Consider the following 15,777-nt stretch of genomic DNA (forward strand, 5'->3'; position numbering starts at 1 on the left):
CGCCTCCCGGGTTCACGCCATTCTCCTGCCTCAGCCTCCCGAGTAGCTGGGACTACAGGTGCCCGCCACCTCGCTCAGCTAATCTTTTGTATTTTTTTTTTTTTTTTTTTTTTTTTTTTTGAGACGGAGTCTCGCTCTGTCACCCAGGCTGGAGTGCTGTGGCCGGATCTCAGCTCACTGCAAGCTCCGCCTCCCGGGTTCACGCCATTCTCCTGCCTCAGCCTCCTGAGTAGCTGGGACTACAGGCGCCCGCCACCTCACCCGGCTAGTTTTTTTGTATTTTTTAGTAGAGACAGGGTTTCACCGTGTTAGCCAGGATGGTCTCGATCTCCTGACCTCGTGATCCGCCCCTCGGCCTCCCAAAGTGCTGGGATTACAGGCTTGAGCCACCGCGGCCGGCCCTTTTGTATTTTTTTTAGTAGAGACAGGGTTTCACCATGTTAGCCAGGATGGTCTCGATCTCCTGACCTCGTGATCCGCCCGTCTCGGCCTCCCAAAGTGCTGGGATTACAGGCTTGAGCCACCGCGCCCGGCCCTTTTGTATTTTTTTTAGTAGAGACAGGGTTTCACCATGTTAGCCAGGATGGTCTCAATCTCCTGACCTCGTGATCCGCCGGCCTCAGCCTCCCAAAGTGCTGAGATTACAGGCGTGAGCCACCGCGCCCGGCCTAATTTGCAATTTTTTATGATAACGTTCAACATTTCAAATTCTTATTTGTAACATATATTTCTTCCTTAATAAGCAGAAAACTATTCTCTGCTCAAATCTTTGGCCTGTTTTTAATTGAGTTGCTGAGTTGTCTTGAGTCTTGTTTCTTTATCAGTTTTGATGATCATTGCCTATTAATTAAACAGTGTAGATAATTTAATATAATTATTGTTATGGTTGGTTATTAATTTGCCATTTGCTGTTTTCTATTTGTCTTATTTGTTCCTGGTCTACATTTTTACATTTTTAATGCATTATTTTAGATTTAGTGTATTTTATGGTTCTGTTTTTTCTATGTTGTTTGACTTATTCGCTATAATTCCTTGTTTGCTTGTGTTTTTGTCTGCTTTCGATATTTTCTTTTTTACATTATAAATTTTAACTTATTATAATCTATTTTCAAATGATATGATACCACTTTGTGCATAGTACAAGAATCTTACAGAAGTATATTTTCATTATTTTTACTGTCCATTTAGTCATTAACGTCATATATATTATAAAACTTGCAATTGAATATTACTGTTTTTTATTTAAACAGTCACTTATCATTAGGAAATTTTTACATAATTTATCCACATAATTACCCCTTTAAATTCTTTAATCCATTTTGTATAACCAGATTTCAATTTGGTGTCATTTTACTTCTCCTTGAAAATGTTCCTTTAAATTTTTCTTCCTTTATTTTAGACATATTGGTTCACTAACTTTTGACTTACCTTATTTCCTCTGAGAAATCTGCCTTACTCATATCTATGTATGCACTGTTTGGATTTTCTCTATTTATTTATTTATTTATTTACCCCTGGTTTTAAGCACCTTGACTATAATGTGTCTTCAAATAATTTTTGTCATCACTGTATTTAGGATTCACTTAGCTTTTTGGATCTGTGGATTTAGCTTTCATCAAATTTGGAAAAATTTTTTACTATTATTTTTTCTAATAGTATCATTTCTAACTTTTGTCCTGCCCCTTCTCTCTTTCTGAGATTCCAGTTATATTTATAGTAAACTGCTCAAATTTGTTTCACAGCTCAATGATGCACTATTTATTTTAAAGTCCTTTTTCTTTTCTTAATTTGGATAATTTCTATGTCTGTTGTCAAGTCTCTTAATCTTTTATTCTGCAATTTCTAATCTTCTGCTAATTTCACCAGTTCTATTACGTATCAGATACTGTAGTTTTTATCTCTCGAATTCAATTTGCATCTTTTTATATTTCCATGTTTTATTTAACAGACTCTCATTTCCTCTAGCTTCTTGTGCATATGGAATACAGTCAAAATAACTGTTTCAGTGTTATTGTTACTAATTCTGCAGTCTCTGTTTTGGGACTAGTTTTGATTGGGTGATTTTTTCTCCTTTATCATGGGGCATATTTACATGCTTTTTTGCATACCCGGTCCTGTTTGAATAGACACAAACAGGCGATACTTATCTTGCCATGTGTGTACCTTTGCATTTCTGTAAATACTGTTGAGCTTTGTTATTGGAACAGTCAAATTACCTAAAACAGTGTGATTTCCTGTCTCACTTTTAGGTTTTGTTAAGCAGGATCAGAAGAGCACGTGTTCTGGGTCTACCTTTCCCCAGTGGTTGGGCAAATCCCCTCTGAGAACTCTACCAAATAACCTGTGAGTTAGGAGGTTTTCCACTCTGCCTGTGGAGTTAGGGACTGTACTTAGCTCCGTGTGCGTTCTGAAACCTGTTAGGTAGTTTCCTCATAAATAGGCACCGATCAGGACTCAGCTGAAAACTCAAGGGGACCGCTGCGCATCTGCAGACTGCTTTTTCTGTGCAGCTTCCTCCTCTGAGCATGCTGGCTGTGAACTCTACCCTCTTGTCCTATCCACTCTCAACTCCCTCTCCTCAACTCATTGGGAGTGCTGTGCTTGCCTGGGTTTCTTCCCACTGCCAGACAGGCAGGAAATTCTTCTTCTTCTTTTTTTTTCCTTGAGATGGAGTTTCACTCTTGTCGCCCAGGCTGGAGGGCAATGGCACTATTTCGGCTCACTGCAACCTCGGACTCCTGGGTTCAGGTGATTCCCCTGTCTCAGCCTCCCCAGTAGCTGGGATTACAGGCACCCAGGCAGGAAATTCTTTACAGACAGGATCCTGTGTCAGTAGTAAAGCTCAGCTTGTTTGTTTCCATCTATAGGAAGAACGGCCCTTAACTGGATATCTTCAATGCCTTGAAAAATGTTGTTTGATATATTATGTCATGATTTTGGGTTGTTTGCGCCTGGAGTGTACATTAGAATGTTATTTTTCTAGAAGTTTTGTTGCGAGCTTAAAATATAATAAATTTTAAGAATCATCTCTATTGGAATAGACTACTCCTACTGTCAAATAGGCATGTACGACATGGTAAGGAATGCTAACCAGTATATTTAATGCAACTCCTGTGTAGTTGCTGTGCAATTTTCTTGTATGCCAGTTATTAAAGAAAATAGCAATCAATATTTTAGTGTAACACAGATATAAATGCACATCTTAGTAAATGGAACAGGTTTGGACTGGACATTTTAAAATTATATAAATTGAAAGATTAAAAAATGTTTCTATTAAAACATTTTGTGGAGGAGACTAAAATAAATGAAAAAGTTAATCATGAATTAAAAAATAGATAAGCCATTAAAAAAAGAAAAACTCTTAATTTGAAAGATTTTTCTAAATATGCCTATTCCCACCCCTGAAATCTCAATTTGTTTTTAGTTCATCTCATTAATAAATAAGTTCTTAACCAAAAGCAAACTCCCAATTCCACTATACATTGTGTATTTTTTATTTATTTTACTGTTTTATTTGTCTTTTTATATCCTAAATTTATATTCCATAAAATTTATAGAAAAGGATGCAATTGCTATTAAGCATGGGGCTATATTGCTTGTTACCAAATCATATATACATATAAAAACAATTTGGAATACTGCTTGGCATTTTAATATTTTTATTTGCTTGGTAATTTAATTACAGTACTGTATGGTTAGTGCTCTACGTTTTTCTTCAGTAAACAATCCATTTATCTTTATTAACTACCTTATATGGAATATGTTTTCATGGAGAGGAGTAAGAAAATAAGGCCCCTCAATTTAATAAGGTTTAGTTATTAAGTGTTTAAACCTTCTAAAATCAAAATACTTGATGTCTCTTATTTGGTTTAAATGTATTGAAAATATTAAATCAGGAAATGAAAACTCCAAAGAAGACATACTCTTTGATTTGGGATACATTTATTAGCTTCAATAATTAAAACTAGTTTTAAATTTTTGCACAGAATGGCACATTCCTAACTGCCCAGAAAGAAACATTTCCCAGTTTTCCCATCATGCATTATGACAAAACAAAACTAGAGAAGCAAACACAAATAACCTCAGACACTGAGATTCTCAGATAATATAATGCCAGGATTTCAAAAAAGGTAACAATTTAAAAAAAATTAGATGTTGAATGAGGAGGCAGAGCAACGTGGCCAAAGAGAAGCTTCCAGCAACTGTCCCGTGCCACAGGAACACCAAATTAAAACACACAAAAACATCCCCATAAGGAGCAAAAAGCAGGTGAGTGATCATTACATATGTTTAAAATTGTATCAAGGAAAGAGGAACTGGAAAGGGTGGGAAAGACAGTCCTGAATTACTGACACTACCTTTTCTCCATCCCCTGTCAATGGCTACATGAATTTATGTGCTTGGGGGAGGGAGAGTGCAGTGATTGTGGCACTTTGCATTGAAACTCAGTGCTGCCCTTTCACAGGGGAAAGCAACATGCGACAGGATTCCTCTTGTGCCCATGGAGGGAGCATTTAAACCAGCTTGATCCAGAGGCAAATTGTCCATTCCAGTGGTCAGAATCTGAGTTTCTGCCAGCCTCACCATTGTGGGCAAAAGTGCTCTCAGGTCCTACATAAACTTGAAAACTTGAAATGCAGTCTAGGCCATAAGGACTGCAATTCCCTTGCATGTCCTCGTGCTATGATATGCTGAGAGCTGGTGGATTGAGGGCACGTGACCCAGTGAGACATCAGCCAGGGTGACCAAGGGAATGCTTATGCTCCGCCCTTCCCCATCTGCAGGCAGCGCAGCTCGCAGCTCCAGGAGAGACTTCGCCTTTCTGCTTGAGGGAAGGAGAGAGAAGGGTAGAGAGGTCTTTGTCTTGCAGGTTGGATACCAGCTCAGTCATTGTAAGGTAGGGTGCCAGGCACAGTCCCGAGGCTTCTATCTCAGGCCCTAGTTCCTGTTCAACATCTCCAAATGTAACCTGGGCCAGAAGGGAACCCATTGCTTTTTAGGGAAAGATCCAGTGCTGACAGAAATCATCACCTGCCTTGAATAATCAGCCATGGTAGCCAGGCAGTATGTGGCCCTTGGGTGAGATTCAGAGCCATGCTGGCTTCAGGTGTGACCCAGAATATTCCCAGCTGTGGTGTCCATGGGGAGAGAGCTTCTCTGCCTGAGGAAAGGAGAGAGAAGAGAAAACTTTGTTTTGCAGCTTGGGTATCAACTCAGTCACAGTGGGGTAGAGCACCAAGTAGGCTCCTGGGGTCCCTGATTGCAGGCCTTGGCTCCTGGACATTTATGGACCTGCCCTGAGCCAGAGGGGAGTTCACTGCCCTAAAAGAAGAGTCTTATAACTGGCAGCATTTACCACAAGTTAACTAAAGAGAACTTGGGCCTTAAGCAAACATTGGACATAGCCAGGCAGTACTCTCTGTGGGCCTGGTAACCACAGGGAGAGACTCCTGTGCTTGAGAAAGAGGAAAGGAATAGTGGGAAGCACTTTGTCTTGCCACTTGGGTGCCAGCTCAGCTGCAGTAGAAGAAAGCACCAAATAGATCTCTAAGGATTCTGACTCCAGGCCTTGGCTCCCAGGCAGCACCCCCAGGTGCACCAGGGGCTGGGTGGGGACTAGCTGCCTTGAAAGGAAGGACACAAGCCTGACTAGATTCACCATCTGATGGCTACGAGCCTTAGGGCTCTGAGTGAGTATAGGCAAGCCAGGCTGTATTCATTGCAGGCCTTGGGTGAGAACCAGTGTTCTGCTTACTTTGGGTCTGACCCAACGCAGTCTCAGTGGTGCTGGCCACAGGAGTGCTTGTGTTACCCCTCTTCAAGATCCAAGCAGCTCAGCACAGAAAGAGAGAGACTCCATTTGTTTGAGGGAATGTAAGGGGAAAGTACAAGAGTCTGTCTGGGAATCTACAGAATTTTTACAGACCTTCCTCAAGACCACTAAGGTGGTAGCTCTATGAGTCTACAAGAGCTATATCATTCCTGGGCTTGGAGTGGTCACTAAAGTAGATATGGGTGCAGCGACAAAAGGTGTAGATCAAAAGACCCATGTCCCCTGGAATACTTGGAAAGCCTTCCCAAGAAGAACAAGTACAAACAAGCCCAGGCTGTGAAGACTAAAATAAATGCCTAAATTCAATTTCCAGACGCTTATTAACATCCACCAGAATCATGACCATCTGAGAAAACATGACCTCACCATACCAACTAAATAGAGTAGCAGTCACAAATTGTGGAGAGAAGAGATATGTGAGCATTCAGATAGAGAAATCAACATAGCTATTTTGAGGAAGCTCAACAAAATTCAAGACAACACAGAGAAGGAACTCAGAATCATATCAGATAAATTCAACAAAGAAATTAAAATAATTAAAAAGAACTAAGTGGAAATTCTGGAGCTAAACAACTTAATTGACACTGAAGAATGTGTCAGAATCTCTTAACAGCACACTTGATCAAGCAGAATAAGTAATTAGTAAGCTGAAAGACAGGTCATTTGAAAATAGCCAGAGGAGGCCGGGCGCGGTGGCTCAAGCCTGTAATCCCAGCACTTTGGGAGGCCGAGGCGGGCGGATCACGAGGTCAGGAGATCGAGACCATCCTGGCTAACACAATGAAACCCCGTCTCCACTAAAAATACAAAAAAAATTAGCCGGGCTTGGTGGCAGCACCTGTAGTCCCAGCTACTCGGGAGGCTGAGGCAGGAGAATGGCGTGAACTTGGGAGGCAGAGCTTGCAGTGAGCTGAGATCCGGCCACTGCACTCCAGCCTGGGCGACAGAGCGAGACTCCGCCTCAAAAAAAAAAAAAAAAAAAAAAAAAAAAGAAAATAGCCAGAGGAGACAAAAGAAAAAAAAAAAACAATGAAGGACAATTACAGTATCTAGAAAATTGCCTCAAATTGACAAATCTAAGAGTTATTAGCCTTAAAGAGTGGGTAGAGAGACAGATCAGGGTAGAAAGTTTATTAAAAGGGGTAATAACAGAGAACTTCCTAAATCTAGGAAAGATATCAATATTTAAGTACAAAAAGGTTATGGAACACCAAGTATTTCTTATTTTTAACACAAATAAGAATACCTCAAGACATTCAATAATCAAACTCTCAAAGGTCAGGGATAAAGAAAGAATCCTAAAAGCAGCAAGAGAAAAGAAACAAATAACATACAAAGGCCCTCCAATACATCTGATAGTAGACTTCTCAGTGGAAATCTTACAGACCAGGAGAGATTCGCATAATGCACTTAAAGTGCTGAAGGGAAAAACTTTTATCCTAGAATAATGTATCTAGAGAAAATGTCCTTCAAACTTGTAGGAGAAATAAAGACTTTTCCAGACAAACAAAAGTTGAGGGATTTTATCAACGCCAGATTTGTCCTTCAAAAAATCCTAAAGGGAGCTCTTTGACCTGAAACACAGGACATTAGTGAGTAATAAGAAATAATCTGAAGGTACAAATCTCACTGGAAACAGTAAACACAAAGAAAAACACAGAATATCACAAATTTATTATTGTGGTATGTGAACTACTTATGTATTGAATAGAAAGACTAAAGGACAAACCTACCAAAAATAATAACTACAACAACTTTTTGAGACATAGACAGTATAAGAAAATACACAAAGTGACCACAAAATGTTAAAGAGTTAAAAAGTGAGGGGATCAAATTAAAGTGTAGAGTTGTTAATAGTTTTTTTTTTTTAGCTTGTATGTAGTTTGCTTGTTTATGCAATCAGTGTTAAGCTGAAAAAAGTTAAAAAACACAGTAACATGAAATTGAAAAACTTACAACAGATACACAAAAAAATAAAAAGCAAACAAACCATACTACCTGAGGAAGTCACCTTCACTAAAAAGAAGACAGGAAGGAAGGAAAGAAGGAAGAGAAGACAACAAAACATCTAGAAAGTAAATAACAAAATGGCAGTCATAAGTCTTTACTTATCAGTAATAACATTAAATGTAAAAGGACTAAACTCACCAATCAAAAGACATAGAGTGGGTAAACAAATAAAATAAAAAGACCAAATGATCTGCTGCCTATGCAAAACATATTTCACCTATAAAGACATTCATAGACTGAAAATAGTGTATGGAAAAATATATTCTATGTAAATAGAAACCCAAAAGAGCAAGAGTAGCTATACTTATATTAGAAAGAGTAGATTTCAGGACAAACCCTGTAAAATGAGGCAAAGCAGATCATTATAGAATGATAAAAGGGTCAATTCAGGAAGAGGATTTAACAATTCTAAATATATATGCACCCGACACTGAGCACCTACATATACAAAGCAAATATTTTTAGAACTAAATAGAGAGACTCTAACACAATAATAGCTGGAGACCTCAACATCTCCTTTCAGCATAGGTCAGATGTCTCAGACACAAAATCGATGAAGAAATGCTGGACTTAATCTGCACTATAGAACAAATGGACCTAATAGATATTTACAGAACTTTTCATCCAACAGCTATAGAATACACATTCTTCTCCTTAGCACATAAATTCTTCTCAAGTATAGTCCAATGTTACATCCCAAAACAAGTCTTAAAATATTCAAAAAATTGAAATAAAATCAAGCATCTTCTCTGACCACAATGGAATATAACTAGAAATCAATAACAATAGGAATTTGGAAAACTATACAAATATGTGGCTATTTGCTCCTGAATGACAATATGCTTCTGAATGACCAGTGGGTCAATGAAGAAATTGAGAAGAGAGTTTAAAATGTCTTGCTGCAAACGGAAATGGCTACACAACATACAAAGACCTATGGATATAGTGAAAGCAGTACTAAGGGAGGAAAATTACAGCAATAAGTGTCTACACCACAAAAACAAAAAAACTTCAAATAAACAACCTAATGATGCATCTCAAAGACCTAGAAAACGAAGAGCGAACCAAACTCCGAATTAGTATAAGAAAAGAAATAATACATATTGGAGCAAAAATAAATGAAATTGAAATAAAAATAATTAAATATCAACAAAATAAAAATTGTTTTTTAAAGAGAAGCAAAATAAATAAATCTTTAGTCTGATTCAATGAGAAAGAAAGGGTGAAGACCCAAATAAATCAGTGATGAAAAAGCTGACGTTACAACTGATACTGCTGAAATTCAAAGGATCTTTAGAGGCTACTATGAGAAACTATACGCCTAATGAATTGGAAAGCCTGGAAGAAATGAATAAATTCTTAGACACATGCAATCTATCAAGATTTTTTTCTTTCTAACTTTTAGGTTCAGGGGAGAAATATGCATGTGTGTTACATGAGTAAATTGCATTTTGTGGATGCTTTATGTACAGGTTGTTTCATCATCCAGATGATAAGCATGGTACTTGATACTTTTGCAATCCTTACCCTCTTCTCATCTTACACTCTCAAGTAGGCCGTGGTGTCTATTATTCTCTTCCTTGTATCCATGTGAACTGAATGTTTCCCTATTTATATGTTGAGAACAGTGGTATTTGGTTTTCTGTTTCTGTGTTAGTTTGCTTAGGATAATGGCCTTCACTGAAAGTGCATCCATGTTGCTGCAGAAGACATGAATTTATTCTTTTTATGGCTGTGTAGTATTCCATGGTGTATATGTACCACATTTTCTTTATTCAGTCCACAATTGATGGGCATCTAGGTTGATTCCATGTTTTTGCTATTGTGATAGTGCTGGAATGAACATCCGAAGTTATATATATTTTAGTGGAATAATTTATTTTCCTTTGGAGACACACCTAGTAATGGGATTGTTGGGTCAAATAGTAGCTCTGTTTTAAGTTATTCAAGAAATCTCCGAACTGCTTTTCACAATAGCTGAACTAATTTATATTCCCACCGACAGTGTATAAGCATTCCTTTTTATATGCAACCTCGTAGCATGTGTTATTTATTTACTTTTTAATAATAGCCATTCTGAATGGTGTGAGATGGTATCTCATTGTGGTTTTAATTTGCATTTCTCCAATAGTTTGAGATCTAGAGCATTTTTTCATATACTTGACTGTGTGTATGTCTTCTTTTAAGAAGTGTCTATTCATGTCCTTCACTTATTTTTAATGGGGTTACTTGTTTTTGCATATGAAAGTTTCTTATAGGTTCTAGATATCAGACTTTTGTCAGATGCATAGTTAACAAATATTGTCTCCCATTCTATAGGTTGTCTGTTTACTCTGTTGATAGTTTCTTTTACTGTGCAGAAGCTCTTTAATTAGGTTCCACTTGCCAATATTTGCTTTTGTTGCAATTGCTTTTGGCATCTTTGTCATAAAATCTTTACCAGGGCCCATGTCTAGAATGATATTTCTTAGATTTTCTTGTATAGTTTTTATAGTTTTAGGTTTTACATTTAAGTCTTTAATCCATCTTGAGTTTATTTTTGTGTATGGCAAAAAGAAGGGGTTCACACTCAATCTTCTGCATATGGCTGGCCAGTTATCCCAGCACCATTTATTGAATAGAAGTTTCTTTCCTTTTTGCTTGTTTTTGTCAACTTTGTTGAAGATCAGATGGTTGTATATCTGTGGTTTTAGTTCTGAGTTCTCTAACCTGTTTCATTGGTCTATGCATCTGTTCTTTTTTTACCAGTATCACATTGTTTTGGTTACTGTAGTCTTGTATTGTAGTTTGAAATTGGGAAACCTACCAAGATTGAATCATAAAGAAATTAAAAACCTGAACAAACTAATAACAAGTTATGAGATCAAAGTCAAAATAAAAAGACTCCTAGCAAAGAAAACCCAGAATCATATGGCTTCACTGCTGAATTTAACCAAATAATGAATACTAATCCTACTTAAACTATTCCAAAAAAATAGAGGAGGAGGAAATATTTCCAAATTCATTCTATGAGGACATTATCACCCTCATACCAAATCCAGGCAAAGATCCATCAAACCAAGACAACTACAGGCCTATATCCCTGATAAGGATTTAAGGAAAAAATTTCAACAAAATACTAGCAAATTGAATTCAACAACACATTAAGAAGATCACTCATTACAACTTAGTGAGATTTATCCCTGGAATGCTAGGATGATTCAGCGTATACAAAGCAATCAGTGTGACATATCATATCAACAGAATAAAGGACAAATACCATATGATCATTTCAACTGATGCTGAAAAAGCATCTGATAAAATTCAACATCTCATCACAACAAAAATCCTCAAAAAAAAAAAAAAAAAAAGAGTACAAAAAAACTAAACACAATAAAAGCCATATGTGACAGACCCACAGCTAGTATCATACCACTACTGAATAGTAGTGGTAGAAGTAGTATTCAGTAGTGGCAGAAATATTCAGTAGTGGTAGTAGTATTCAGTAGTGGTAGAAATAGTATTCCAGTACTACCAGTCCTGGAAGTCCTAACTAGAGCAATCAGATAAGAGAAAGAAATAAAGGGCATCCAAATTAGAAAGGAAGAAGTCAAATTATCCTTGTTCACAGATTACATAATCTTATATTTGGAAAAAGCTAGGCTCCACCAAAAAATATTAGAACTGATAACAAATTCTGTAAAGTCTCAGCATACAAATTCAACATACAAAAATCAGTAACATTTTATATGCCAATAAAGAACAATCTGAAAAAAAATTAAGAAAGTAATCTCATTTGCAATAGTTGCTAATAAAATAAAATACCTAGGAATAAACTTAAGAAATGAAAGATGTCTACAATGAAAACAATAAAGCATTGATTCAAAAATTGATGAAGACACAATAAAATAGAAAGGTATTCCACATTCATGCATTGGAAGAATCAATATTGTTAAAATGTCTATTCTACCCAAAACAATCTAAAGATATAATGCAATCCTTATCACAATACCAGTGACATTCTTTACAGAAATAGAAAAAATATTGTAAAATTTATGTGAAATCACAAAACACCCAGAATAACAAAAGCTTTCCTAAACAAAAATAATAAAACTGCAGGAATCACATTATCTGATTGTAAATTATACTACAGAGCTATAGTAAACAAAATGGCATGTTACTGGCATAGACACATACACATATATCAGTGGAACAGCATAGAGAACCTAGAGACAAATCCATACTTGTAAAATGAACTCATTTTCAATAAAGTTGCCAGGAATATACATTGAGGAAAGAATGGTTTTTTCAATAAATGCTGCTGGAAAATCGGGATATCCATATGCAGAAGAATGAAACTAGGCCATTATCTCTGACTATATACAAATATCCAATCACAATGGATTAAAACTAATGGGTTGAAACAAATGGATTAAAATGGACTGATAGTGAAGACCTCACACTATAAAACCCCTAAAAGAAAACATTGGAGAAACTTGCTAGGACATTGCACTGGGCAAAGATTTCTTGATTAATACCTCACAGGCACAGGCAACCAAAGCAAAAATAGACAAATGAGATAATATCAAGTTTAAAAACTTCTTCGTAACAAAGCAAACAATCAACAAAATGAAAAGGTACCTCACAGAATGAAAGAAATTTGCAAACTACCACCTGACAAGGTATTATTAATCAGAATATAGAAGGAGCCAAATAACTCTATAGGAAAAAAATCTAATAATCCAATTTAAAAATGGACAAAAGATCTGAATAGACATTTCTCAAAAGAAGACATGCAAATGGAAAACAGGCAAATGAAAATATGCCCAACGTCACTGATAATCAGAGAAATAGAAATCACAACTACAATGTGATATATTTCACATTTCATATTTTAACACGTAGTTAAAATGGCTAAGATCCAAAAGACAGGCAGTAATGAATACTGGTGAGAATGTGGAGAAAAAGGAATCTTTGTACACTCTTGGTAGGAATGTAAATTAGTGCAACCACTATGGAGAACAGTTTGGAGGTTCCTCAAAAAATTAAATATAGAACTACCAGATCATCTAGCAATCTCACTACTAGATACAAAAAAGAAAGGAAATCAATATATCAAGGAGATAACTTGCATTCCCATGTTTATTGCATTACTAGTCATCATAGCTAGGATTTGTAAACAGCCTAAGTTTTCATCAACAGATGAATAAAGACGATGTGGTCCATATACACAGTGGAGCACTATTCAGCCATAAAAAAGAATTAGATTCTGTCATTTGCAACAACATGAATGGAACAGGAGGTCATTAAATGGAATAAGCCAGGCACAGAAAGACAAATGTTGTATGTTCTCACTTATTTGTGGGAGCCAAAACAATGGAACTCGTGGACATAGACAGTATCATGATGGTTACCAGAGGCTGGAAGGGGTAGTGAGTTGGGGAATGAGGTTGGTTAATGGGCACAAAAATACAGTTAGACAGAATGAATAAGATCTAGTATTGGATAGCACAACAAGTTGACTAAAGTGAGCAATAATTTATTGTACATTTTTAAATAACTAAAAGTAAAATTGGATTGTTTGTATCACAAAGGATAAATGCTTGGAGAGAAGAAAACTCCGTTTACTCTGATGTGATTCAGACACATTGTTTGCCTGTATCAAAATATCTCATGTACCTCATATATATACACCTACTATGTGCATACAAACATTAAAATAAATACTTAAAAATGAGGCAGAGTAAAATTGAGTAAATTCTTATGGTTTCAATATGTAGTAAATTTTGCCTTTATTTTTTGAAAATAGGCTACATGAAAATGCAGAAGTTTCTAAATCCCTATAATTGGTCTTTTGATGCTCTGATGCTGAGATTTACAGCCTACACCAGGGATTCTCCATGGAAAGAGAATGCCCTGGGTTCTGCCAGAATTAATAGAGAGGTTTTGTTTTTCTAACTTTACTTACCTGCCCATGAGGCAGTTCAACTGTGAGAGTTACTTTAGGAGCCTAATTATGTACCATTGAATCCTGACTCTTCCACCACGTTTATAGCACTAGTCAAACTGCTTATTTTCTGTAACTTGGGATCTTCAACTGTAAATATTAATCCAAACTAAATCACTGGATTGTTTGGAGGATGAAATAATACAAACCACATAAACTGCTTACAGCAGTGCTCAACGTATTGTAAATCCGGAATAAATGTTAAACAGATATTAGTTACCATATTAATAATTAACTATTATATACACAGAGCTATACTTACTAATGGAAGTGTTTTATAACATTTAGAAGCACTGAGACAGAAAGAGTTGAAAATTTTAAGTATAAATAAGAAAACTGGGCATGCACTCTCCACAACTCATCAGAGGATGAGTAGGCAAATATGCAAAGCGTGAATTCTTCTCATCCTTACTTGATCCTGCCCTATTGCACCTCCATGTATGTATATTCATGAAGTGATTGTCAATACCATGAAATAGCTAAATGAAGTGGCTGGAAGTCTTTTAGGCAATTCTCTGTAAAGTAAAGTGATATAAATGGCAGAACATTCAGAAGGAATTTTGACTAGAGTAACAGGAAGCCAGGAATTAGCAGTGGGAGGAAGAAAACCCACAAGTGCATGGAGTTACTCTAAATAAAAGTCTGTATTTGGACTGTTAATTTTATACATCAACCTGCTGGTTAACATTTCATTTCAGAGGCAGATTTGACCACCACATAAGTAGGCATAAAATGAGAACATAGACATCTCTTTTTAAGTTGAACAAATCTTACTTTAAACATAAGAAAAGAGAAAGCAGCTAACGTGTGGCCTTAGACAAATACTAAACAGCAAAGGAAAGGGAATTACCCACCAATGTGTTTCTAGAATTGTGGCATTAACTCAGAAGGCCCAGAAAAACATCTTGAAATAATCTACTGCTAACCAAAAGGTTATCTGAAGAAAGTTCTAATATTTTTTAAAAGTCGAAAGCTGCTGTAGAAACAGGAGTAGAACAAAACAGGTATAGATAAAGTGGCAAAGAGGTGCATGAACAGGAGACATATTTTTAAATATCATAGAAAAATATATTCATTTGTAATCTGATCGAAGTACTCACTGCAGTTTAAAGAAAATTCATTAAAATTAAAATTTTCAGGGTAAACTGAGCACATTAGTAAAATCCATGCAGAATAATGAGATAAGCTAAAAATCTTAATCAGAAATCAGATTTCTCTGTTGTATACTACAATCTAAGGGACAGAGGAACATTATCTGTAGACTTGTGGTATAAAAAAAGAATTGTAATTTTTATATGCACCTAATTAATACTTCACTTGTGAAGGTAACACCCAAATTTGTAATAGGCATGAACTCCAATAATATGGCATTACAGTGCTTTTTATTAAAAGCAAGTAAGCAAACAGACAAAACTATTGAACTCCAACCAACCAAATGGTAAAATGTCAAACTTCATTTGAAGCTATTTGTAACAACAACGTCCAATTTCTGAAAGTCAATTTATTTCTCTGAAAGTACATTTAGAATAGTGTTCTAAATTTTTAAAATAATATGTACAAACGTAAAATGTATCTAGAAGTATAAAAACAATCTAATACGCTTTGTTGCCCCAGAGGTGGTGTGGCAGTGATGTTGTAGTTGTGACTTCTTGGCAAAGATGAATTATATTTCCCGGAATTCCTTTTTCTGCATGTTTCTTGTTAGGATGGGACACCACAGACATTTTAGTGTGAAATTTGGAGGGTAGAAGTAGAGCAGCAGTCATTTTATAATGCTTGGAAGGTTGGGGTGCAGTCATCAGTGACTCTTGTCATTCTTCCCCATTGTCCCCCATTTGCTGGCTCGCTTTTTGTGGATGTGAGGCAGCAGCCAGGACTGTCACTGCTACGCCTTTCCCTGGATCCCCAGTCAGCCTCTCTGACGCTTGGGTCAGGTGCGTGTTCAGCC

The sequence above is a fragment of the Macaca thibetana genome, chromosome 3, assembly GCF_024542745.1.
Source record: "Macaca thibetana thibetana isolate TM-01 chromosome 3, ASM2454274v1, whole genome shotgun sequence".
NCBI classification, from domain to species: Eukaryota; Metazoa; Chordata; class Mammalia; order Primates; family Cercopithecidae; genus Macaca; species Macaca thibetana.